This window comes from Aotus nancymaae, unplaced genomic scaffold, assembly GCF_030222135.1.
Source record: "Aotus nancymaae isolate 86718 unplaced genomic scaffold, 86718_ANA_hifiasm-v0.15.2.pri h1tg000057l, whole genome shotgun sequence".
NCBI lineage: Eukaryota > Metazoa > Chordata > Mammalia > Primates > Aotidae > Aotus > Aotus nancymaae.
The window spans coordinates 23,320,204-23,344,278 of NW_026988471.1; the positions used below are offsets into that span (position 1 = coordinate 23,320,204).

General features: G+C 36.4%; 1 protein-coding gene across 6 annotated transcripts in view; it reads left to right on the top strand.

Annotated features, from left to right (window-relative positions):
* Positions 1-24,075, top strand: part of NCOA1 (nuclear receptor coactivator 1) — a 211,905-nt gene that overhangs the window by 13,658 nt on the left and 174,172 nt on the right. For 5 of the 6 annotated variants that reach the window (XM_012453316.3, XM_012453317.3, XM_021677062.2 and 2 more), the window contains exon 3: positions 8,146-8,230. The exons of the other annotated variant lie outside the window; for it this stretch is intronic. The gene's annotated coding sequence lies outside the window, so the exon portion shown is untranslated. The remainder of the gene's footprint in view (positions 1-8,145; positions 8,231-24,075) is intronic. 6 annotated transcript variants of the gene reach the window in all.

Below are 24,075 nucleotides of genomic sequence, written 5' to 3' on the forward strand. Positions count from 1 at the left end.
CATACTTATTTGCTTTTTCTCAGCTCTTTCTGTTTGCTGGTATTTACTTTTAATTTTACCTGTTTTGTTTTTGTTTGTTTGTCTCTGTTAGTTGCTAGTTTGTCTAACTGGTTGTCATTTTTCAGCTGGATTATATTTTCCTTATCTGTTTTTCTGCATCATAGTAATGTTTAGGCTCTTGGAAGTATTTGATCTGCATGCATTATATCTTTAGTTTTGTTATCTGTTTTTCTAATTGCTTTTCTCTACTCAAATGAATGAGTGAATAAATTAGTAACCAAATAAATGTAGACACATATACACAAAGTGCATATTCTCAATTCGAACACTATTAATTGTGACATATACCACAGATTTAATATAGTTTCATGAAAAAAGAAACATTGAGTTTATTTTTAAAATCCTTAAAGGTTTACTGACAGAAATATACATTTATCCATATAACTTCTACCTCACCTTTTTGGGAAAAATAAGATTGAGTCTGATTGTCTTCTAAATTCTGATATGCCACTTTTCCTTACCTGTGCTTGCTTTCTTGGTCTCTTTACACATTATGATTGACAGTATAATTTTGAGTCATATGGGAAATGTGTAGAATTTAACTAGTTTTCATTTTGGCTAAACTCATGGTTTCAGTTTTTCTATAGATAAGCTGTGAATTAAATAACTTCCTTTTTGAGTCAGCTGGAAACTTTTGACAGATTGATCTCCAGCACTTGGGTGATAGTACTTTGTAATATGTAAATTGGCCACACCAGTGTCTTCCAGCTCTGATAATTCAATGATCTGTTTTGAGAGATTATGCAACTTTTACTGCCTTTAATTGCCCTTATTTGACTTGCAATAGACAACTTTTATATCACAATAGCTTTTTATTTCCGTGCTTTGTCATGGTTCATTCTTTCTGAAAACATTTTCAAGCAAGTTATCCCTTCAAATTTAAGTTAAAATTCAACTGCATCTGAGTTTATCTTTGAAATTAACTCAGCTATGGTCGTAGTTGGATAGACGGATACCTTCTATGGGGATGTATTTTCCATAGGTTTACATATGGGTAGGCAGTGACATACTTCACAACTTATTCTTTTGCCTGGCTACTGGCAAATTTTTAAAAATTCTAATTCTGGTACTTCTAGTTGCAGAAAGCTGAAAATATTATTTCAAGAAAAACAAATATCTTTAGTATTGAGAAAATCTAGTTTAGTAATTTAGTATACAATGAACAAGCATAAAATCTGTCAGTGGTAGAATTGTTTAATAAGTTTTGTGATGATCATATAGCAGTTAGGAAAGTTCCTGTAGAGCCTTTTCATATGCAAATGTTATGGTTGACCTTTTTAAAATGGAAAAACTAGTGAAACTGTGAAAAGAATAGTAATCTTCTAATGTAAGAAGACTGTGAAGAAGTGATTGTAAAAATTAAGCACATCTGTATGAACAAACCCAATACAATTAAAACTAAAAAGAAAAATAACAAAGTGAAAACACAAATATGACCTTACATGATTACTGTATTATGAAAATATTTATAACACTAAGATTTCAGTAACTACATTAATAAAGGACAGACATGCCCGTTAGCTCATAAAGAGTTATTACCTCATTAGTAATTAGAAACAATAGTGAATAACTTTTTTTTATACTTATTGAGTAACCATACTAAAGAATTCCATAGGGAATCAAGTGTTCATGCATTGCTTTTGGAATTGGAACAGCTCATTTGAAAGGTAGTATGGTAGTATATATCTTTTTTTTTTTTTTTTTGAGACAGTCTTGCTCTGTCATTCAGGCTTGAGTGCAGTGGCTCTATCTCAGCTCACTGCAACCTCTGCCTCCCTGGTTCAAGTGATCTTCCTGCCTCTGCCTCCCAAGCAGCTGGGACTACAGGTGTGTGCCACCATGCCTGGCTAAGTTTTTGTATTTTTAGTAGAGGTGGGGTTTCACTGTGTTAGCCAGGATGGTCTCGATCTCCTAATCTCGTGATCCACCCGCTTTGGCCTTCCAAAGTGCTGGGGTTACAGGCGTGAGCCACCATGCCAAGCCGGTAGTATATATCTTAAAGCCGTAAACATATCTAAGGCCATGGATTAATGATCTTACTCTTGGGAATTGACCCTAAGTAAATAAAATGAATTTCAAAAGTTATATTAGAGCTGCATTTACAATGCTATTACTTATCATAGTTAAAAACTGAAGACAACCTAATTGGTCTACAGCGAAATTTTTGATGCATTATGCTAAATTAATACCTGAATAGTTCATATCCGTTACATAAAAGTGTAAGCACTGTGACAACAGGGACTGTATCCTTTTTGTTCTCTGCTGTAAAACCAGTGTTTAGAAAAGCTTGGCATGTGGTGGGTACTGACAAATTATTAGTAGTACTTTTTTTAAATAAACAATAGAATAATTTTGAGTTAAAAAAGAATTTAAAACATACATATATAGAACCTGTTCTCAAATACTTGAATGAGTAAGGGAGATGGGGAACAAGTTGGTTGATGAGTTTTTAGAGGAATTTGAACTGGGGTTTGCAAGTTTAGTAGGATATGGATTCTCCTGGGAGCCAAAAGTTGGGAGTACTACTCTAGGAAGAGGAATTTGTCTGAGGAAAGACCTGACAGTAGGAATTGACTGGAGAATAAGGCAGGAGGTTAGGCATAGATAAGGATAGAATTCTGAGTGGACTTGCAGAGTTAGCTAACGAGGTGGGACTTTATTCTTCTATATGAGAAGTCACTGATGCTTTTTCAACAGAGTTTGACATAGGAAGAGCTATATAATTCAAGGAGTTAATCCACCTTTCCCATGTAAGACAGGTTTTCTCAGAGAGTTTAGTTAAACCAGGAGTCCCCAAACCCTGGTGAGAGACTGTTGGAATTCATGATTACCAAGGTAGCTAGAGCTTGAGTGGCTAAGACAGTCACAGAGAAGTGAGCCTAGAAGTCTGAGCCATGTTTCCCTTCAGAATTGTCACAGCTTAGTAAGCAACACAAACCAATAGGCAATAAAGTTAAGCAGAAAGTGGCTGCTAACAAACTGAGAAGCTCAGCAAAGTTTTCAGCAGTTTCATGGTGCTAGAGATAGAAGCGTCCTGGTAAACACCCTAGGTTGAACAACTGCATCCTAGCAGTAAGAGTGAAACAGAAGTAGACTAGGTCTTAATAAGATTGAAAACAAGCTTCAAGTTAGCTTGATCTCTGATTGGATTAGCTCCCACTGCCAACCAGAAAGTTAAAAAAACTCTTGAATTGAAGATAAAATTCACATCCTTTATAATTTTTAATGATACAGTGTTTGACATTGAGTCCCCAGATTCCAGGCATGCCAAGAGTTAGGAACAAGAGAACAAACAGATGCAAAAATAGACACAGATGATCAGGTATGGACTTCAGTACAAAATGTTGTGCCTCTTCTTTCATTGCTCCTTTGTTTCTGATGAGATGTCTGCTGTCATTTGAATTATTTTCCCTTATAGATAAATAAATTATCATTTTCTCTTTTACTGTTTTTATTACATTTTCTGTGTCTTTAGCTTTCAGAACTTTAACTATGATATGCCTTAATGTGGATTGCTTTGGGTTTATCCTGTTTATGGTTCACTTATCTTCTTGAATCTGTAAATTTATGTGTTTTGCCAAACTTGGAAAGTTACTTGGTTTTATTTCTTAGAGCACTTTTTTTAGCCCTGCCTACTTACTTCTCTCCTTGTTGGACTCTATGGCAGAAGATAGATCTTTTGTTACAGTCACACAGGTCTTGAGGCTCTATTTATTTGTTTTCAGGCTATTTTCTCTCTGTTGTTTAGACTGGATAGTATCTATTGTTCTGTCTTCTAGTTCAGTGATTCTTTTCTCTGTCTCTTCCATTCTACTATTACATCCATCCATTACATCTTTTGTTTCAGCTATCGTATCTTTCAGTTCTGAAATTTCCATTTGGTTCTTCTCTGTATCTTTTCTTTCTTTGCAGTATGTGCTTTGTATCTTTCTTTGTTTTTGAGACTCTCAATTATTTTGTTGTTTCAAGTATATCTGTAATGGCTCCTTGAGTCATTTTTGTGATGGCTGCTTAAAAATGCTTTTCAGATAATTTTAACACCTCCGTCATCTTGGTATTGGCATCTGTGGATTGTCATTTTTCATTCTATTTGAGATATTCCTGGCTCTTGGTATGACGAGTGATTTTTATTTTGATACCTGGACATTTTTGGTGTTAAGGGCTGACACTCTGGGTATTATTTAAATGTTCTGATTTAGTTGGCTTCCTCTGGCCCTGCCCCAGCATGAGAAGGAGGAAGTGCTGTGCCTCATTACTTTCCTGTGGGGATACAAGTCTAGGTTCTCTACTTTGCCTCCCTTGACACTCAATTTAGGTGGAGATTCTTTGTTACTGCTGGTCATGGATGGGAGTTCTGGCCCCCGTTGATTTCTCCCTGACCGGAAGGGGCAGGAATAAGTCATTATTCCCCACATATCCTCCACAGGGGGATAGTCTCTTTACTGTGTGATGGTGAAAGGCCTGACTTACTACTAGGCTTCTCTAAAAACAGCCTGTGGTAGACAGGGAGAAGGGTACCTTGTTACTACCGGGGGAAGGTCCAAACTCTCCATGTGGTCTTCACAGACACTATGGAAAAGGAGGTCTCATTATCACGTGGCAGGGACTGGCCTTCTCTGACATCACCGGTACAGGGAGACTTGAGTGCCTTATTATAGCCAAAGGATAGCAGACTTCTAGGCTCCCTACTTCACCTTTGCTGGTTGGGGTGGGACCTGCAGGCGCAGAGTTGTTTTTTTCTTTTGTTTTTTGGTGATGTTTGGCTAGGTATAATGGCCTTTGTGTGGATTGTGTCTTTCCTTATTCTTTGCCTAGAGAGAACAGAATTTTATTTTGTTTGACTGGTTGGTTTTAGGGGCAAACTGGGCCTATGAGGTTTTTTGGGCTGCCAGCTTCTTCACCTCCAAGGTCAGGATATATAACAAAGACAGAAAACTACAGGCCAATATATCTGATGAACACGGGTGCAAAAATCTTCAATGAAATACGAGCAAACTGAATCTAACAGCACATCAAAAAGATTATACACCATGATTACGTGGGATTTATCCTAGGGATGGTTCAACATATGCAAATCAATAAAAGTGATTCATCACATCAACAGAATGAAGTACAAAAACCATATGATCATCCCAATAGGTGCAGAAAAAATAATTTGATAAATTTTAGCAACCCTTCATACTAAATCTCTCAACAAGTTAGACATAGAAGGAATATATCTCAGTACAGTTAAAGGTCATATATGACAAACCCACAGCTAACATTATACTGAATGGGGAAAAGTTGAAAGTTTTTCCTGTAAGAAAAGGAATAAGACAAGGATGCCCACTTTCATCACTCTTATTCAACATAGTACTGGAAGTCTTAGCCAGAGCAAATAGGCAAGAGAGAGAAATGAGGACATCTAAATTGGAAAAGAGGAACTCAAATTGTCTCTGTTTGCAGATGACATGATTTTATATATAGGAAAACGTAGAAACTCCACTTATCAGTTTTAAAATTGATAAATGAATTCAATAAAGTTATAGGATACAAAATCAACATACAAAAATCAGTAGCATTTCTATACATTAATAATCAACTAGCTGGAAAAGAAAGCAATTCTATTTACAATAACTACAAAAAAAAGAAACCCCTACCTAGGCATAAATTTAAGGAGGTGAAAGATCTCTACAATAAAAACTACAAAACACTGATGAAATAAATTGAAGAGAACATACAAAAAAGGGAAACATATTTCATGTTCATGGATTAACAAAGAGATAATATTGTCAAAATGACCATACTACCCAAAGCAATGTACAAATTCAACACAAGCCCTATCAAAATACCAATGACATTCTTCACAGAAATAGAAAAAAAAATGATCCTAAAATGTGTATGAAACCACAGAAGACCCCACATAGGCAAAGAATTCCTGGGAGGTGGGAGAGGACCTTGGAGGCATCACATTATCTGACTTCAAAATATACTGCAAAGCAATAGTAACCCAAACAGCATGCACTGGTATAAAAACAGACACATAGACCAATGGAGCAAGAACCCAGAAATAAATCTGCCTATTTATAGCCAACTGATTTTTAACAAAGGCACCAAGAACATACATTGGGGAAAACACAAGCCTTTTCAATAAATAGTGCTGGGAAAACTGGATATCCGTATGCAGAAGAATGAAACTAGACCCTCATCTCTCATCATATACAAAAATCAGTTCCACATGTTTTAAAACTTAAATGTAAGATCTGAAACTGTAGAGCTACTAAAAGAAAACCTAAGCAGAATGCTTCAGGACATTGATCTGCGGAAAGATTTCATGGCTAAAACTTCAAAAGCACAGATCCAACAAAAGCAGCAATAGATAAATGGTATTATATCAAGCTAAAAAACTTCACAGCAGAAAGAAACAATCAACAGAGTAATGAGACAACCTGAAGAATGGGAGAAAATATTTGCAAACTATTCTTCTGATAAGAGATTAATATCCAAAATAAGTAAAAAGCTCCAATAGCAAAAAGCCAATAATTCAGTTAAGAAATAGGCTAATGATCTGACTACACATTTTTCAAAAGGAACATGCAAAAGGCCAACAAACATATGAAAAAATGTTAAACTTAAGTAATCATCAGGGAAATGCAAATCAAAACCATAATGAGGATTATTTCACCTCAGAATGGCTATTATCAAAAAGACAAAAAATAAATGCTGGCAAGAATTTGGAGAAAAGGGCACTCATACACTATTGATGGGAATGTAAATTAGAACCACCATTATGGAAAACAGTGTGGATACTCCTCAAAACTAGAAATAGAACTGCCATGTGTTTCAGCAATCCCACTTCTAGGTATTTATCCAAAGTAAAGGATAACAGTATGTCAAAGAGATAGCTATACTCCCATGTTTATTGTGGCATATCACAGTAACCAAGATAGGGAATCAACCTAAATGTGTATCAACAGATGAATGGATAAAGAAAATATAGTATATATACAGAATGGAATACTATTCAACCATAAAAAAGAATGAAATCCTGTCATTTGCAGCAACATGGATGAGCCTGGAGGACAGCATATTAAGTTAAATAAGTCAGGCTGGGCGCGGTGGCTCACACCTGTAATCCTCATGCTTTGGGAGGCCAAGGTGGGTGGATCACCAGGTTTAAAGATCAAGACCATCTTGGCCAACATGGTGAAACTCCATCTCTACTAAATATATAAAAATTAGCTGGATGTGGTGGCATGCACCTGTAGCCCCAGCTGCTCTGGAGGCTGAGGCAGGAGAATCACTTCAACTTGGGAGGTGGAGGTTGCAGTGAGCTGAGGTCTCGCCACTGCACTCTGGCCTGGCAACAAAGCGAGACTCCGTCTCAAAAAAAAAAGAAAGTTAAGTAAGTCAGACACAGAAGGACAAATACGGCATTCTCCCTCATATTGTGGGAGATAAAGTTGAGCGTGTAAAAGAAAAGAATATAATTGTGGTTACTAAAGGCAGGAAGAGTAATCGGGAGATGGGTATTGGGAGAGGTTGGATAACAGATACAAAATTATAGGTTAGATGAGAGGCATAAGTTCTGGTCTTCTGTAGCAATGTAGAGTGACTATCATTAACATAATTTAGTGTATATTTTTAAATAGCTAGAAGAGAGGATTTTGAATGCTCCTAACACAAAGAAATGATAAATGTTTAAGGTGATTGATATGCTAATTATCCTGATTTGATTATTACACATTACACGTTGTATATATGTATTGAAATATCACTGTACCCCATAAATATATAGTTATTAAATGCCAGTTATTAAAAAAGCCATTATTTTTCAAATGATAAAAATTATTTTGTAGAATGTTGATTTTCTATATTCCATTTTATTAAAATATATACAATTTTGTTTTTGTTTGCTTCAGGAGAAATGTCCCATTGTAGTTTATATATTCATTATGTGTATCTTGATGAATTCAGAATAGTACTTTAAATATATTAAATTTATTTACTGCTCCCCCCACCCATTTTCCAAAGTAGACTGCATTAATTTCATATGATTGATCCAATTAGATCCAATCGATTGACTCACTGTTTTCCTAATTTCAGGTTCCATTTACAGCTACATCAGAGAATGAATTAATCTCCTCAGAAATCACTAAATACTACTCTGAGGGACTTAGAAATTAACAGGGTAAGTTGAATATCATCTTAAATACTACCTGGATTTTCATAATGAATTCCTAATTTGGGCCTATAGTGTGTCAGGCAACAACACAGTTGTTGGACACTGGGAAGAAGATTCTTACCTTTATTTTCTATGCCTTTAGTGGTTTTCAGTTTTCTTTTGGATCAGGGCCCTTTTGAGAGTCTGCGTAGAGCTGCGTAGATTTTTCACAAACATTCACACATGTTCAGTCAGAGTTTAAAGGTCTTCTAAAATTTCCTAAAGTTCACAGACCCTTGGGCAACCCTGTGCTTTGCAGTTTTTCAGACATTTTTACATGTTTTTCTCTTTTAAATATTACAACTCTGTGAATTAGTGGCTGGAATTGATATTTTACATTGAAGAAACTGGTGCTCAAAATGATATGTGACTTTTTTTGTAATGCAGCTGTCAAATGTGAGGCTAGAATTGAAGACTTTCCCGAATTTTGATAATTCTGTCAGAGGGCATCTGCTTTTTTTTAAGGTTCTTTCTTCTTAATGTGTCAAATTGCTCCTTAGTAAGATTGTGTTAACTTTTCCTCATTGTCAGCAAGTGAGCATGCCTGCTTCACCACATTATCCCACTGGGTGTTCCCCCACCCCAGTGTTTGCTAAATTAGCATGTAGATTATTGCATTTCATTTTAATTTGTTTCTCTGTTGTATTTAGAGTTCTCTATCTACTTATCCATTGGAGTCTTACCAATTTTTATAGCATGATATATGAATTTTGAATATATTAAGAATATTAACTTTGTCAGGTTTTGTGCAAATACATTTACCCTTTCTATTTGCCTTTTTACTTTGTGATTTTTTTATGTATAGAAGTTTCGAAATGTTTAAGTCTTCAGATCTACTTTCTTCTCTACATTTTTTCTTTTTTTTTAGTGTAGGAATTTCCAAACATTTGACACATTCAGTGAATGCAGACAGACACTTACATTCACAGATTTTTTTTTTTTTAACATAATGGGAATCTAAAGGATTAAAAAAGCAATGTCACTTAAGTTATAGTTTTACTTTTTTTGTCATATGTTTATTGGCTATTGGTCTTTCATCTTCTTTGAATATTTTTAAGTATTTGATCTTTCGTAATTTTTATAAATGATATGTAGAAATCTAACTTTTTTATCCTAAAATAGATTATTAGTTCTGATAGCATTTAGTAAATGTTTCATTTTTACCCACAGACTTCAAAGTATACTTTATCTAATGTAAGATTTTCATATACACATAGATTTCTTTGTCTCTATTAATGTTTCTTTGATCTAATTCTCTGTCACAGCATAATTATGATGTATTTTTAATGTTATTGTAGCTTTAAAGTCTTCTTTTATTAGTCTTTCAAAAATGTTTTATACTTTGGTATTTTTTCCAAATTAATTTGAGAATATATTCATCAAATTAAAAAGTAAACATATGAAGGATTTTAATTACGATTGCATTGAGTTAAAGATTTATTTGGGGTTGGGTGTGGTAGTTCTCACCTGTAATCCCATTGCTTTGGGAGGCTGAGGCAGGTGGATCACCTGAGCTCAGGAGTTTGAGACCAGTCTGGGCAACGTGGAAAAACTCTGTCTCTATAAAAATACAAAAATTAGCCAGGCCAGTGGTGTCTGCCTGTAGTCTCAGCTACTCAGGTGGCTGAGGTGTGAGTATTGCTTAAGCCTGGGAGGCGGAGGTTGCAGTGAGCAGAGATCGTGCTGCTGTACTCCAGCCTGGGCGACAGAGCCAGACCTTGTCTCAGACAAACAAAAAACATTATTTGGGGGAGAACTGATATCTCTGAATTATTGCATCTTTCTGGGTGTTTTTTGTCTGTTTGTTTTTTTGAGATAGAGTCTTGCTCTTCTTGCCCAGGCTGGAGTTCAATGGCGCGTTCTCGGCTCACTGCAATCTCTGCCACCCAGTTTCAAGTTCAGCCTCCTGAGTAACTGAGATTACAGGCACCTGCCACCACACTCGGCTAATTTTTGTACTTTTAGTAGAGATGGGGTTTTGCCATATTGACCAGGCTGTTCTCCAACTCCTGACCTCAGGTGATCCTCCTGCCTCAGCCTCCCAATCTGCGTGTTTTTAATTGATGTTCACCTCCTCCAGCCTTTGCTATACTTTTTTTTTTTAAAGACAAAATATTCTTCTCTAACCCAGGCTGGTATACAGTGGCATGATCTGGACTCACTGCAGCATTGACCCATTGGGCTCAAGGGATTCTCCCAGCTCAGCCTTCCTAGCAGCTGGGACCACAGGTGCTTAGTGGTTCAATCTCAGCTTACTGCAACTTCTGCCTCCAGAGCTCAAGTGATACTTCTACCTCACCCCCAGAGTGGCTGGGACTCACGCCCAGCTAATTTTTGTTTTTGTTTTTGTTTTTGTAGAGACGAGGTTTCACCATGTTGCCAAGGCTGTGCTCAAACTCCAGGCTCAAGCAGGCTGCCTGCCTTGGCCTCCCAAAGTATTGGGATTACAGGCATGAGCCACCATGCCTGGGCAGCGTGCTATACTTCTTTATGCTTTTTCTACACATACACAACTTGGAATTAGATCTCTGTTCTCTTGGAGACTTTCCTTATGTGTCTGGCTCCCAGGAGCCTCTTTTCCTGGTCCTTTCACTATACCAGGAGTTTCTTTCTCTTAGAGTCTTAGTGTCCCCCTCCTCCACTGTTATGCCCCAGAGAAATACATAGTGAAGATTCTTCCCATATTCTTCCTATTCCCCTGGCCTCTTTCCCGTTTCTCAGGACAGAAGGACAGGTTTCTCTTAGGCTTTCAGATGTGCTGCCTCCATAGTGCTGCTTCATGACTTAGACTAGCTTTGAAGCAGAGTCAGCAGAGAAGAAAGAAAAAAAGAAAAGTAAAGAAACTGGGAACTCCCCTCTTACTGCTCCAAATCACACACTTTGTAGCCCACAGATGGTTGTTTTACACCCACTAGAAAGAGGTTTCTCCTGGAGTTTTGCTGTGTGAGTTGGCTGCTTAATTCTGGGACTCTGCCCACCCTCAGGTCAAAGTGGTAGATGAAGGAAGGTTTTTTAAAAAATAGTAAACTCACCATCATATTGGTTATTCTTCACATTTTGACTTCCTTCTCCAATGTACCTGACATTGTTACTTTTCAGTTTTCAGGAAATTACTCTTAGTATTCTGTACAGAGTTTTTAGTTGTAATCAGTAAGGGAGATAGGCTGTAAAGGGCTTATTGCATCTTGGCATTCACTGAAAGTCATATTATTTCATTTTGCAAATAATTTTTGTTTTTATTTTCTAAAAATAATTCCTCTTCCTTGATTATTTTAAGAACGTATTTTTTTGTTTGTTTGTTCTGTGGATTTATTGGCCTCCTGAATCTCTCTCAAGATACCAATAAAGGGACCAGGCATGGTGGCTCACGCCTGTGATCCCAGGGTTTGGGAGGCCAAGGTGGGTGAGGTCAAGAGATCGAGACCATCCTGGCCAACATGGTGAAACCCAGTCCCTACTAAAAATACAAAAATTAGCTAGGCATGGTGGTACGAACCTGTAATCCCAGTTACCCGGGAGGCTGAGGCAGAAGATTTGCTCGAATCTGGGAGAGGGAGGTTGCAGTGAGCCAAGATCGTGCCACTGCACTCTAGTCGCAACAGAGCAAGACTCTGTCTCAAAAAAAAAAAAAGAATGGATACCAATAAAGTTAGGGACATTTTATTTATTTTTGTTGCCTTACTGTATGTTCTTTGGGTCATTGTGTCTCTACTTCTTCACGTTAGTGCCTCTCTTGGTTTTTTTAAGTGGCCAGTGATTGTTAGCTTTCTTCTTTCCAGTATTTTCAAGTAAAGGTCACAGTGGTTGTCCAACTTGAATTATAAAACTATTGCTTGGCAGCCCAGTTAAAATGTAGATTCCTGGCCCCATGCACAAAAATCTGATTCAGAAGTCTAGAGTAGGGCACATAAATACCTTAAATTATTTTGATGCTGATAGTTTAATGATAGCCCTTGAAATCTTGGAAACTGGTGTAATTCTGTATAAATCATTATTCCTCTTTACAAAATACTGTCTTATCTACTGAGTATCATGGCCAACCATAGGACTCTGCAGTTGGTTTCCCACTTGCTGTGGTGAGTGAGAGGTGGGCTTTCCTTTTTCTTTTTTTTTCTGGAGATAGGATCTCATTCTGTCACCCAGGCTGGAGTGGCAGTGGTGTGATCACGGCTCACTGCATCCTTGACCTCCCAAAACCTAGGAATCTTTCAAGCTTAGCCTCCCAAGGAGGTGGGACTACTTGGGGTGTGCTCGCCACCATACCAGCTAATTTTTCTATTTTTTTTGGTGAGGTGGAGTCTCTGTATGTTGCCTAGGCTGGTGTGGAACTCCTGGCCTCAAGCTATCCTCCCACCTTGGTCTCATTGGGACTGCAGGTTCCCGGACTCATTTTTCTTATGCACTTGCAGAGACAAGGCTGATAGGAGGGTCCTGTCCCTTAGTTTCTGCTATAGGAAAGGAATTTTTTGCAGGGAGAGTTCTGCTTAGTTCTGAGTTGCCTTCCTTTGCCCCGCCCCCTCCATTGAGATTGTCTATAGCCTGTTATTATCTCCATTTCAAAGTTCACACTATAAGCCCTCAAAGACTTCAGACTCATGATAAATGCTGTGGCTGGCACTTACTTGTCATTAGAGTTGTACTGACCATCACTGGTGGTTTTTCACTCAGTTGTTTTGTGACCTGCCCACACCCCCAGACCCTTCTGAGATCTTTACTAAGAGAAGAGGTAGATGAATGGGCTCAGCATGCCATCTTGAACTGAATGTCCACCGTTACTCTTAAGGTGATACTGGTTTCTAATGTGCAAAGTATTTCTGTTGAATTCTCAGATAAAATAATCATCATGAAATTTCACAGCTTATTCATACTCAGGTGTGCAAAGAAAATATAACTTCTTTATTTTTCTGTAACTTACCTCTTGCTTTTGATGAATGCTGGTCACTGGATGGCTGGAAAAAGAGTATCAGACTCCCATCTGGTAAACTAGGTCTTATCCAATAATTTAAATTGTTCTGTTTGGATATTTTAGCTTCTGGATACTATTCATTCAGTTATTGTCTCTCCCCTCAGAACTGCCCACAACAGAATCTAGACTTATAGGTTGGTTTGTGTGACTTCGTAGTGGTGGAAGCTCACCAAGACCCTCGGTCTATGTACTATCTGGTTTCTCACTGGTCTCTCCCTAGAATTGTGGCCACTGAGGTACTACCAGAACTGTTGTTTGTTAGTTTGTAAACTAACAAACTTGTAAGCTAACAAACAATGTTACTTGAGACCTGTTCTTTTGGCTCCTGAGATTCACTGGCCATCTTCCCTGGTGTTACAGATAGCCTGAGGTCTGGCTTGGCCCCCTGAGCCAGGTATTCTCTCTTCCAGGCCTCTGCTATGGAATTACTTTGCCCCTCTGGCAAACTTGTCAATTTGTATCTTAACTTACCTTTTCCATACTACTTTAGAGCACACAGAAATTTCCTAGTACCTTCCATGGCACATGAGAAATAACGGAGATGCCAGAGCTGATCTCACATTCCTCCTCAATCTTACTGTGTTTCTGTGCATATATTTTGGTATGACTATCTCCAGCTTCTGTTGAGTAGGCATAGGGAGAGGAAAGAAGTTGGTGGTGTGAGAGAAAGAGAGAGTGTGTGTGTGTACATGCACGCGCACGGCAGGGATGTTCCTGGAAGGCAGTCATTTTGTACAGTCTTCGTGGGAAGTGGAGCTGACTGTTCCAGCTCCCAATTTTCCTTACTCCGTCAGACATTCTTTTCTTCTGCAGCCTCTGCCTGAAAGATGATGGGAGTATTGGTCACTTGCGTCTCCTGTCTCTGTCTTACCTCTTAATCCTACAACCTTTTGTCCATAATCAGGAGATTGGGGCTATAATTTATACTTTTTCCAATTTATATCATCCTTCTACCCTAAGTGGCAGGCCTCATGTTCTAACTGTCATGAGCAGAAGGGATATCTGCTCTGTACCGTGGAAGAAACTATAATCCTACTCTTTCAATCTTGGCCAGAAAATATTAGTGCCTAACAAATTCCTTCTATGGGAAAACCAGACTTTCAAAACTTTTATCTTACTTTAAAATTCTTTCTTTAATTCATAAGGTAAATATTAACTATTTATTTCTCTTTTCATTTTTAAACTTCACCAAAGTTATGGATGCTACTTATAGAATAGGAGGGAAGTCAGTGGAAGGAAAAGCAAATGAGAAAAGCCTATTAGTATCTTTTCATAATCATGAGAGTATATCAACTCTCAAGATTTCCTTGGGTTTTCTTACATTTACCCTTTTAATAGTAATAGAGATTCTTAGACGATTACTTTTCTAAAACATAGTTTTTAATTTTATTTGTATTAAGCTTGTAACGTTGATATTTTTAATTATAGTTTTCTCAAATAGGAAAATAGTATGTGTCTATATTTTTTCAAATCTTCTTAAAATATCCATAAGGTTTTATAAAATGTTGAAATGTGAATTTAATATATAGGTCTCATATTCTTTTTAGGAAATTTTTTTCTTTTCAGTTTTTTTTTGTTTTTAAGAGAGTAAAATCCAGGTTGTAACTCAATTTCTTCTGTCTTGTGGCTCTTCCCTTTGTAGACCCATGGCACTTTGTTTATTTGTCTTTTGTGGAATTCTTCGTATTTGTGTTTACCAAATTGTAGTCAGCTCAGTGCAGGGAATCAGACATTGCTTGTCTTTATTTGCCTTCGTGCCTAACAAATTCTTGCTGATGATAGGCATGGAGAAACCAGCAATTCCTGTGCTCCTTTCCTGATTATTTTTCTCCATAGGACTTACCATGTTCTAACATACTATATTGTTTATTTGTTTGTTTTATTTATTATCTGTCTCTTCCTGCTAAATTATAAATGCCATGAAGGCAGAGAATTTGAACGGTTTTGCTTACTACTGTATTCCTAACACCTAGTGGAGCACCTGTCATGAAGGTGATCAGTAAGTATTTGTTGAATTATTTAAAAATTATCAAAATTTAGTTAATTGCATAAATTATACCATATGATCTATAAAATACTGTAAGTATAAACTTCTGGTATGAAAAAAATAGTAATGTAATTGGAAAGGTACATTAAAAGCGAGGAAGACCTTGATATAATCTGCTACTCTCCAATTTTGTAAAATTAGCAAGAGATGAAATAATTTAAGCACAAAGTCCAAACTAATTGTGGAAATTGGACCAAGAATTTAGAACTCTTAAGTAAAACATAATAATAGTGTCATCTGGCATATGGTAAGTAGTATATATATATGATTGTAGTTAAGAAAAAGTACAGGTTCTTCAATCAGACATTTCTAAGCATGTTTCTTGATCTCTCTGTGCCTTAGTTTCCTCCTCTGCAAACTAGGAAAAATTACATCTTTTTTTATAGATTGTTCTAAGACATCTATGAAATAAAGTGTAGTAACTCTTAGCACACTGCCTGACATTTAGTGAAGGCTCAAAAAGTTAGCTTCCATTATTACTACTTGGAATATCTGCCACCTGTAGCTTGTGAAAGTTGAGAGTTTTTTAGTTTATGGTGGGGCTTTAAAAAAATAGTTTATAGGCTGGGCGTGGTGGCTCACACCTGTAATCCCCGCACTTTGGGAGACCGAGGCAGGTGGATTACAAGGTCAAGAGATCAAGACCATCATGGCCAACATGATGAAACCCTGTCTCTACTAAAAATACAAAAATTAGCTGGGCATGGTGGTGCATACCTATAGTCCCAGCTACTGGGGGACTGAGGCAGGAGAATCACTTGAACCTGGGAGGTGAAGGTTGCAGTGAGCTGAGATCATGCCACTGCACTCCAGCCTGGCGACAGAGCAAGACTCATCTCAAAAAAAAAAAAAAAGTTTATAGAGGCTAGGCTGTCTTTTTCTCTTTCCTTCAATTCCTCTAGTATGCCAGGCTCCCCAGTTCTCTGAATTGATGCATCTACTCTTCTCTTGGCTTAGACAACACTCTTCTCTGCCATGCTTTGCTTCTTTAACACCTACTTACCTTTCAGGTCTCTTCCTATTTCTTTCATTTTTAAATTTTTATTTTAAGAATTTCTAAATATATACAAAAGTAGAGAGTATGGTGAATCCATCATTATTTCTGTGTATCCATTACCCCCCATTAATAGCCGTAAGGATTTGATCTCTTGAAAAATCAAATAAAGTTTTCTTGAAATCCCAGTAAATACCTTTTATTGTTTTTCTTCATAGCACATTAACACAATTTGCAATTGTGTATTTAATGTCTCTCTTCTCCATTAGTTTATAAGTTTCATAAAAGCTTGAGTTTTGTCTGTTTTCTTTATTGTGATATATCCAGTGTCTCATACATTGCCTGAAACATGATAGATTCTCAAATATGAAAGGAATGAATTATTTAACAACTGAAGAGGTTGCTAAGGGGTTTGAAAAGATGAGCGTTTGATGAAAACTTTTTGAAAAAGATTGGTAAGAATGACTTAGGCAGCTTTATATTAAAAGGATAAGTACCGTTTTAGGCTCAGATTGATATGTTTATTAAGCAACTTTGTGCTTTTAATTTGTTTTTTCCAGGTAAGCTTCTGTATAAAGCAAATTCAGTGACCTCCTGATGAGAATATTTGTTGAGTTTATAAGATATTGTCCATAGTAAATAACTAAATTACCTTTGGGGAGATCACTCTTGCATAAGGTAAAATGATTCCTTGAAGTGCTGGGCCTTCTGGGCTGAGAGATCAAGCTCTCTGATGACTCTGTAGAAAACTTACATCTTGAAGCCTTTGCCCAGCCATCAGCCTACTCCTTGTTGCTATAGCTTCATTTGATGAAATTTAAGAAAACTGTTTTTCTCTTCAAATTGCTATCTCCTCCTAATTTTTTTTATACTGTTTTGAACCAGTAACCATGGTTACTTGTAGAGGCTCCTTGGGAGATTTAAAAACATCAGTCAGTTTCACAGCTGGAAGCAGAGTGATCTAGATAAAAGCGTAAGAAAAAAGCTTATTGAGGTTTTTTTTCCACCCTGTTATAACAATTCTTTCATTAGGGAGCACTTTGCATAAAGTGAAATGTTCTCTGTTCCCACTGAAGTAGATATTTTAATTTAAATTAACAGTAAGGTATCACCTGGTTCCCTTTTAAAGTCTTGAAAAGGGAGATAGTATACTAACACTCATCTGTCCTTCACTTGAATCTACTCTGTCTCTGTCCCCTTCTTTTTTGTTTCCATTTTCTTACCATCTTTCTGGGCCAGTGGTGAGTGATAGAAGATACTAACATTTGGCATTCAAGATGGATGAAGTCGTGAAGTTGTAGCTTTGAATTAATGAGGGAAAAAGGAGTTAAGTAGCAATAAAAACTTGATACAGTGGTACCAGGAGTTTATTTGCCAGAATCAAGAAGAGTCAAGGACTGGCTCTTGTCAGAGGGCCACAGTAAGTGATTTGTTAGAAGTCAAGCTTGGCAGCAAGCACTGTCTTGACGGATGGCACTGTTGAGAGGGGAAAGGAAACCTGTATCTATTAAACTCTTTACAGAAAAGCTTGCCAACCCTCGTCGAGATAGACGGGATCAGTCTACCTTGGACCGGATATAAGAATGGTTATATTGTGGAGAAAACATACTCTTAGGTTATACTGCTTGTGGATATTAGTATAGCAGTGGCATAAAAGGAGGGTGCTGGGGATTTGGATGACAGTAGTGGGTCTTCTAGGCCTTTCTTTATCAAAAGTCTAAACCCTGCCTGTGAAAGGAAACTCCAAAGGTAAACATTGAATATTTATTTTTTTTACGCATTTCTTTGTTATTTTCTATTCCTACATGTATACCTATGTCCATACTCTCACATGGATTTACTGTAATTCTGTTGCTCATTCATATACTTACATAAATGTGAGCTTACACAAGTATCTTAATTGGAAATGACCTTGAAGATCACATGTTTCAACATCCTTATTTTACAGGTGGCAAAAACTAAGTCCCTTACAAGTTATATGCCCAGTATCACAAAAGCAGGTTAGTGGCAAGTCTTGGGAGTAAAACCCTGGTTCTTTGAATTCCTGTTGTCATGCATACAGGTATTCACATATGAAGTCAGCCCTATAAGGCCTCACCCAATATATATCTTTAGCTTTAGCCTTTCTTAGAAAAATAAAACAGCTGAAGAGGAGAGAAACATTAAATCTAGATTCTTCTAACTTTGCTACTGATTATCTTTGCAATTTTTAGGAAGTGCATGCACCCTTCTTTGATAAACAGAAATAAAAATCTAGAAGATAAATTAGGATTGTAAAGACTACTGTGTACTAAGATCCCGATATTTGCCTCATTTCCTGATCCTTTTCCACAGTGTAATTTATATGAAGGAAATGTACAGTTATTTAAGTAAGCATAGTGCTAGATTCACAATTCCTAAGTATAATAATTTTTAAGTGAAACATTGAAGAATCCAGAATTCATGTTGTTGTAAATATGTTACATAAGCTTGTTTAAACGTTTTTCTTTTGTGAATTCAATAAATTGTAATCTGTAATTTATAATAACACATGCTTAATTTATGATTTCATAACTTAATGAAAAAACTTTAAGAAAATTAGATATCATTCAATTGAAAAGGCAAGAGGAATATTCCAGAAATTATAGCCATTTTGTTTTCATGTTCCTGACACGGGTATTGCTATCACAATTGGGGTAGAGTCATTATTTTTCTCAAATTCAGGATTTGAAAGGTCTTTGCCTTTATTGCATCGGAACATAATCACAGAATTTCTTCTCGCTGGTTCCCTGGGGACCCCCTTTAGACAAGAGAAATCCTAGGAGAAATTTGCACAAAAGGTGTACATTGGAAACTAAACTACAAGAGCAGATATTAGTATCCTTTTGGTTTGTTGTGCAGATGGTTTATAAAAACCTGAACATCAGTATTACTTGCCTGTTTTTAATTAACCTCTAAAGAATTGTGTAATTGTTACTTCTTTCCTCCTCTGTGATAAGTCAGACCTTTCAGCTTTCTTTCCTCTTGCGTTTGAAAAGCATTTTAAATTTTATCCTTAGAAATACAAATAATAAAGAAATTAGTGTTGTAGTTCAACATACTTAACCAATCTTAATTATAAATTGGGATGTGATGAGACTGTTTCCCTTTTAAAATAACATGATTGGTGTTTAATCTTTCAGAAATTTAAGCCATTATAGTAATGCAATTGCTTATACTTAGTTTTGTGTTTTTATTGAAGACTTACCTTTAAATGGATTGTCTCATTGAAGAAAATTAAATGGGCCAAATGTTTGTTTAACTTTGGAATTCTAAATAAATGTTTGCCTTATAGTTGTTTTATCAGAATTGGGATTGACATTTATGTAATAATAATGGTTTGGTTGTCACTTATCTGGAGCTCTGATTTACCAGAACAGTTTAATTATCTAAGAAAGTATTTTTCACTTCTTCAAAACCATGTTTCTATTTGATAGTTGTAAAATCACCTCTTCCTCTTTTCTATTGTTTGAAATTTAAAATAAATATACCGTAACTTTTTTTTTTCTTTTTTGAGATGGAGTCTCACTCTTTTGCCCAGACTGGAGTGCAGTGGAGTGATCTCAGCTCACTGCAGCCTCTGTCTCCTGCGTTCAAGCGATTCTTCTGCCTCAGCCTCCTGAGTAGCTGGGACTACTGGTGCGTACCACCATGCCTGGCTAATTTTTGTATTTTTAGTAGAGACAGGGTTTCACCATATTGGCCACACTGGTGTCTAACTCCTGAACTTGCGATCTGCCCGCCTCGCCTCCCAAATTGCTGGGATTATAGGCTGAGCCACAGCACCTGGCCAACATAACTTGTTTTTAAAAAATCAAAAGAATTAGGTACGAAGTACTGCTTTGTTTTCAAACTTAGCATACTTCCAATGTTTGAATTCTATTTAAATTTACAAAACAGAAGTGTCTTACATGAGTTTCATGGACCACTTCAGAGGCTCATTAAATTCTCCTGAAACTATATATAAAATTTTGTCCATGTGGGAATTCTTTTGAGATGAATTATCTGGAGCTTTATTGGAGTCTTGACGCTTTCCATCACCTAAACAAGGTTAAAAACTATTTTTATAGGATCTCTGAAGTATCATACTTTCCAAAAGAATATTTAAGATAAATTTGCTTTGCTTTCTAGAATCACTTAATCATAGAATCTTGTTGTAGCCAGCCTCCATTTTTACAGATGACACAAGCCATGATTTACCCAGTGATATTGTAGTTTAATCCCTGTCAAATTAGCAGGGAACCCAACGAGGCTCTTTTGGTGTCATAATTGATTTCTTAGGGCCTTTTTAGCTGTTCACCCTTTATACAGAGGTTATTGAGCTTTCAACTTGGCAAGCAGATATTAGTATTTGAATACAAAGCTTTTATGGGCACAATAGAAATCTCTGATAATTTGCCTCAATTATTTCATGAAGTGTTAATGTGATACTGTGTCATCTCTTTGCTGTATATGGTATATGTTCTTACACTGTATATGGAAGCCCCTGTATTTGAAGAGGAAAATCTATCTTTGACACCATCTATGTTGAGATAGACTTTTAGGAGTGAGATCATGAAATTTCAGACTATAGGAATCTCAGACCTGTGAGCATTTCATTTATTCATTTAACAAAGATTTATTGTGCGCCTGCTTATGGAGATGTGGGTTTTACTGGTTTGGAGATACCCAAAGAGCCCCATTGTGTCCCCTGCTAATTTGACAAAGATTAAACTACAATATCATTGGGTAAATCACAACTTGTGCCATCTGTAAAAATTGAGGCTGGCTCCACAAGATTCTATGATTAAGTGATTCTAGAAAGCAAAGCAAATTTATGTTATAGAATACTTGTGGAAAATACTGTGTTTATTTAATAATATTGGTTTAGTTAATATTGGGAAATGTTTTTCTTTCTTATTACTTAACCTAAGGAATACAATGACATACAGTAATACTGACGGTAGTTCTTATAAAATAGTCCTTAGCATAATAGTCTCACAGAGTTATGAAATTCTCAGACTACTAGGAATTAAAGAAATCTCCTAATTTAAATATAGAACCAAAGCTCCCCAAAAAAAACCCTTTGTTTTATTTACCATTTTGTACTATTTGATGAGATTTAACTATCTGGCTTAAGTTAGTGATTTTTAAAATGTTTTGATTTAGAAGTTATATTTCACATTGTAAACCTAGATCCTGAATTTTTGTATTTAGTAATATAAGATGGCATACTTACAAGTGCAAAGGCTACAGCAAATTAATTGAGAGTATTCTTAAATTTAAAATTTAGTCATTTTTGTGTATGCTTAAGATGATTTCAAAATAAGGATTTTATGATTCAATGTGCTATTACATTTCAAATAATTAAAGACTTACGCCATTCTACAATATTCATTTTAACTGGTATGCTTGAGGTTCATGAACTGTGAGGTTTTATGTGTGTCTTTCCAATCCCCGTTAATCCGTTTGACTTTTCAAACTGGAACAAGATCCTTCAGTATTCTAAGTCCTATTTTAAGATTCCTTAGCCAGTTCAGCTCATGTAAAGAAATTACCCAAAAGGAACATTAACACTATAATAGTTATATTGTGTTTGTTTTTACACACTGTGCTTTTGTGTTTTTACTTTATATGCTTAGGGTATGTAATTGATTTCCAAGGGTCAATATGTGATGAACAGTGTTTTACCTATGGGAAGTAGGATTCAGTTGGTATAGGACCTCAATTATACGTCCTTCCTCTTTGTTCCCATGAATAGTATCCTGAACTCATAACCTTACAATGTTTCCATGTTATTTCAATTTTTTCTTTTCTCAACTAAAGCACCCTCAAATCCTTGAGAACAGAGACATTGGCTAAATCAACTTTGAATCCTCAGAATGTAGCACACAGCAGACATGCAAATATTTTTTAAATGAATGAATCAGTTGTGAGATATGAGGGCTTATCTTTGATCCTCTATAGTCACTAAACAAGATTTTAAATTGGGGAGTACCGTATTGGCCAATGGTTATCTAGAAAACCATAATCAACAGGAGTATGTTCATGTTTGTGGCTGGGGCTGGGGAAGATTTTCAGGAAATGGCTCAGTGATCGTAGGTGCTAAAGAGTCTGAAATCTGTAGCAGGCTAGCAGGCTGGAGACCCAGGGAAGAGTTGATGTTACGGCTTGATTCTGAAGGCAGTCTTGAGGCGGAATTCCTTTTTCCTTGGGCCACCTCAGTCTTTTTCTCTTGAAAGCCTTCAACTGATTAGATAAGGCCCACTCATATTATAAGAGATAATTTGCTTTACTCACAGTTTACTGATTTAAATGTGAATCTCATCTAAAGAATACCTTCTCCCAGACATCTAAGTTGGTGTTTGACCAGATGTCTGGGTACAATGGCTTAGTTAAGTTGACACATAAAATTAACCAAGTAAGTGATTAATTTCAGTGGGAAAATTCAGCATTCTCATAAATGAAATTAGCTATAAAAAAATTGAAATTAATATAAAGAATACTAACAAGTTATAAAAGAAACATTCATGGCTATGGCCAGGAATATATTACTATATTGGAATCTTTAAGGGCAGAATGGAAAAAAATAAAAGCATATGACTATTATTATATAACATATGAATCAGGAAATTGTAAAGGAGAAATGATCAGAATGGGGTGAACTTACGAGAGTATTCTTAAAGGATATGAATTTTGATAAAAATTTGAAGAAAGTATACCTACTATGCATATATATGGAGTTGGCAGAGAAGCCTTATAAGTGGAGTACCACAGACCTTATGAGAGGCATGGGGAAGGAAGGACAGGGAGAACTTGATGGAGAGCATTGCATATACATTTTACATTTGTTTAGCTAGAGAATTAAAAAAAAAACTTCTAGAAGTTAATCAGGAAGGAAGAGATTAAATGAAAACATTTATTTTAAAATTTTATTTTTTAGTTAAAAAGATTGTTTTAGATTCAATGGGCACATGCGCAGTTTTGTTACATATATTGCGTAACTCTGGGGTTTGGGCTTCTATTGAACTCATCACCCAGATAGTCAAGATAGTACCCAATTGGTAGTTAAAAAATAAAAAACCTTTCTTAAAGATAATAGTTTTGCATGTACGATGGACTAGAGTGGTTGCTAAGTGCAAGCACAGGAGATGAGGACCTGGACAAAGATTTATAATAGAAACAAAATCCAAATAGACAATTCAAATTCTCAGAGATTGCTGAGAGACTTGACAGAACTTTGTGATTTAATGTTGGCGACTAACACGAGAGAGGATATATTAATTTTGTCTAAGTTGGCAGTCTAGTATTGTAAGCATGATGTTGTTAATTTTGACAGTGATATGGATTTATGAGAGTATCAGAGTTAGGTCCTTATAGATAGGATTTTTAAAAGCTTTGTTTACACAGTGGGGCAAATAGGGAAGCAGAAAGTCCCACAAGTTGTAGCTATGGCTTAAATATACTACATGTTTTTTTCCCTAAACTATTAATTTGGAGTATCTTATAACTTATATACAACCCTTTTACCTTTTTATTATGTATGTTTAATCTTTTTTATTTTTTTGAGACTGAGTCTTACTCAGTTGCCCAGGCTGGAGTGCAGTGGCGTGATCTTGGCTCACTGAAACTTCTGCCACCTGGTTCAAGCGATTCTCATGCCTCAGCCTCCCGAGTAGCTGGGATTACAGGCATGAGCCACCATGCCCGGCTGATTTTTTTGTATTTTTGTAGAGACGGGGTTTTACCATGTTGGCCAGGCTGGTCTCAAACTCCTGACCTCAGGTAATCCACCCACCTCAGCCTCC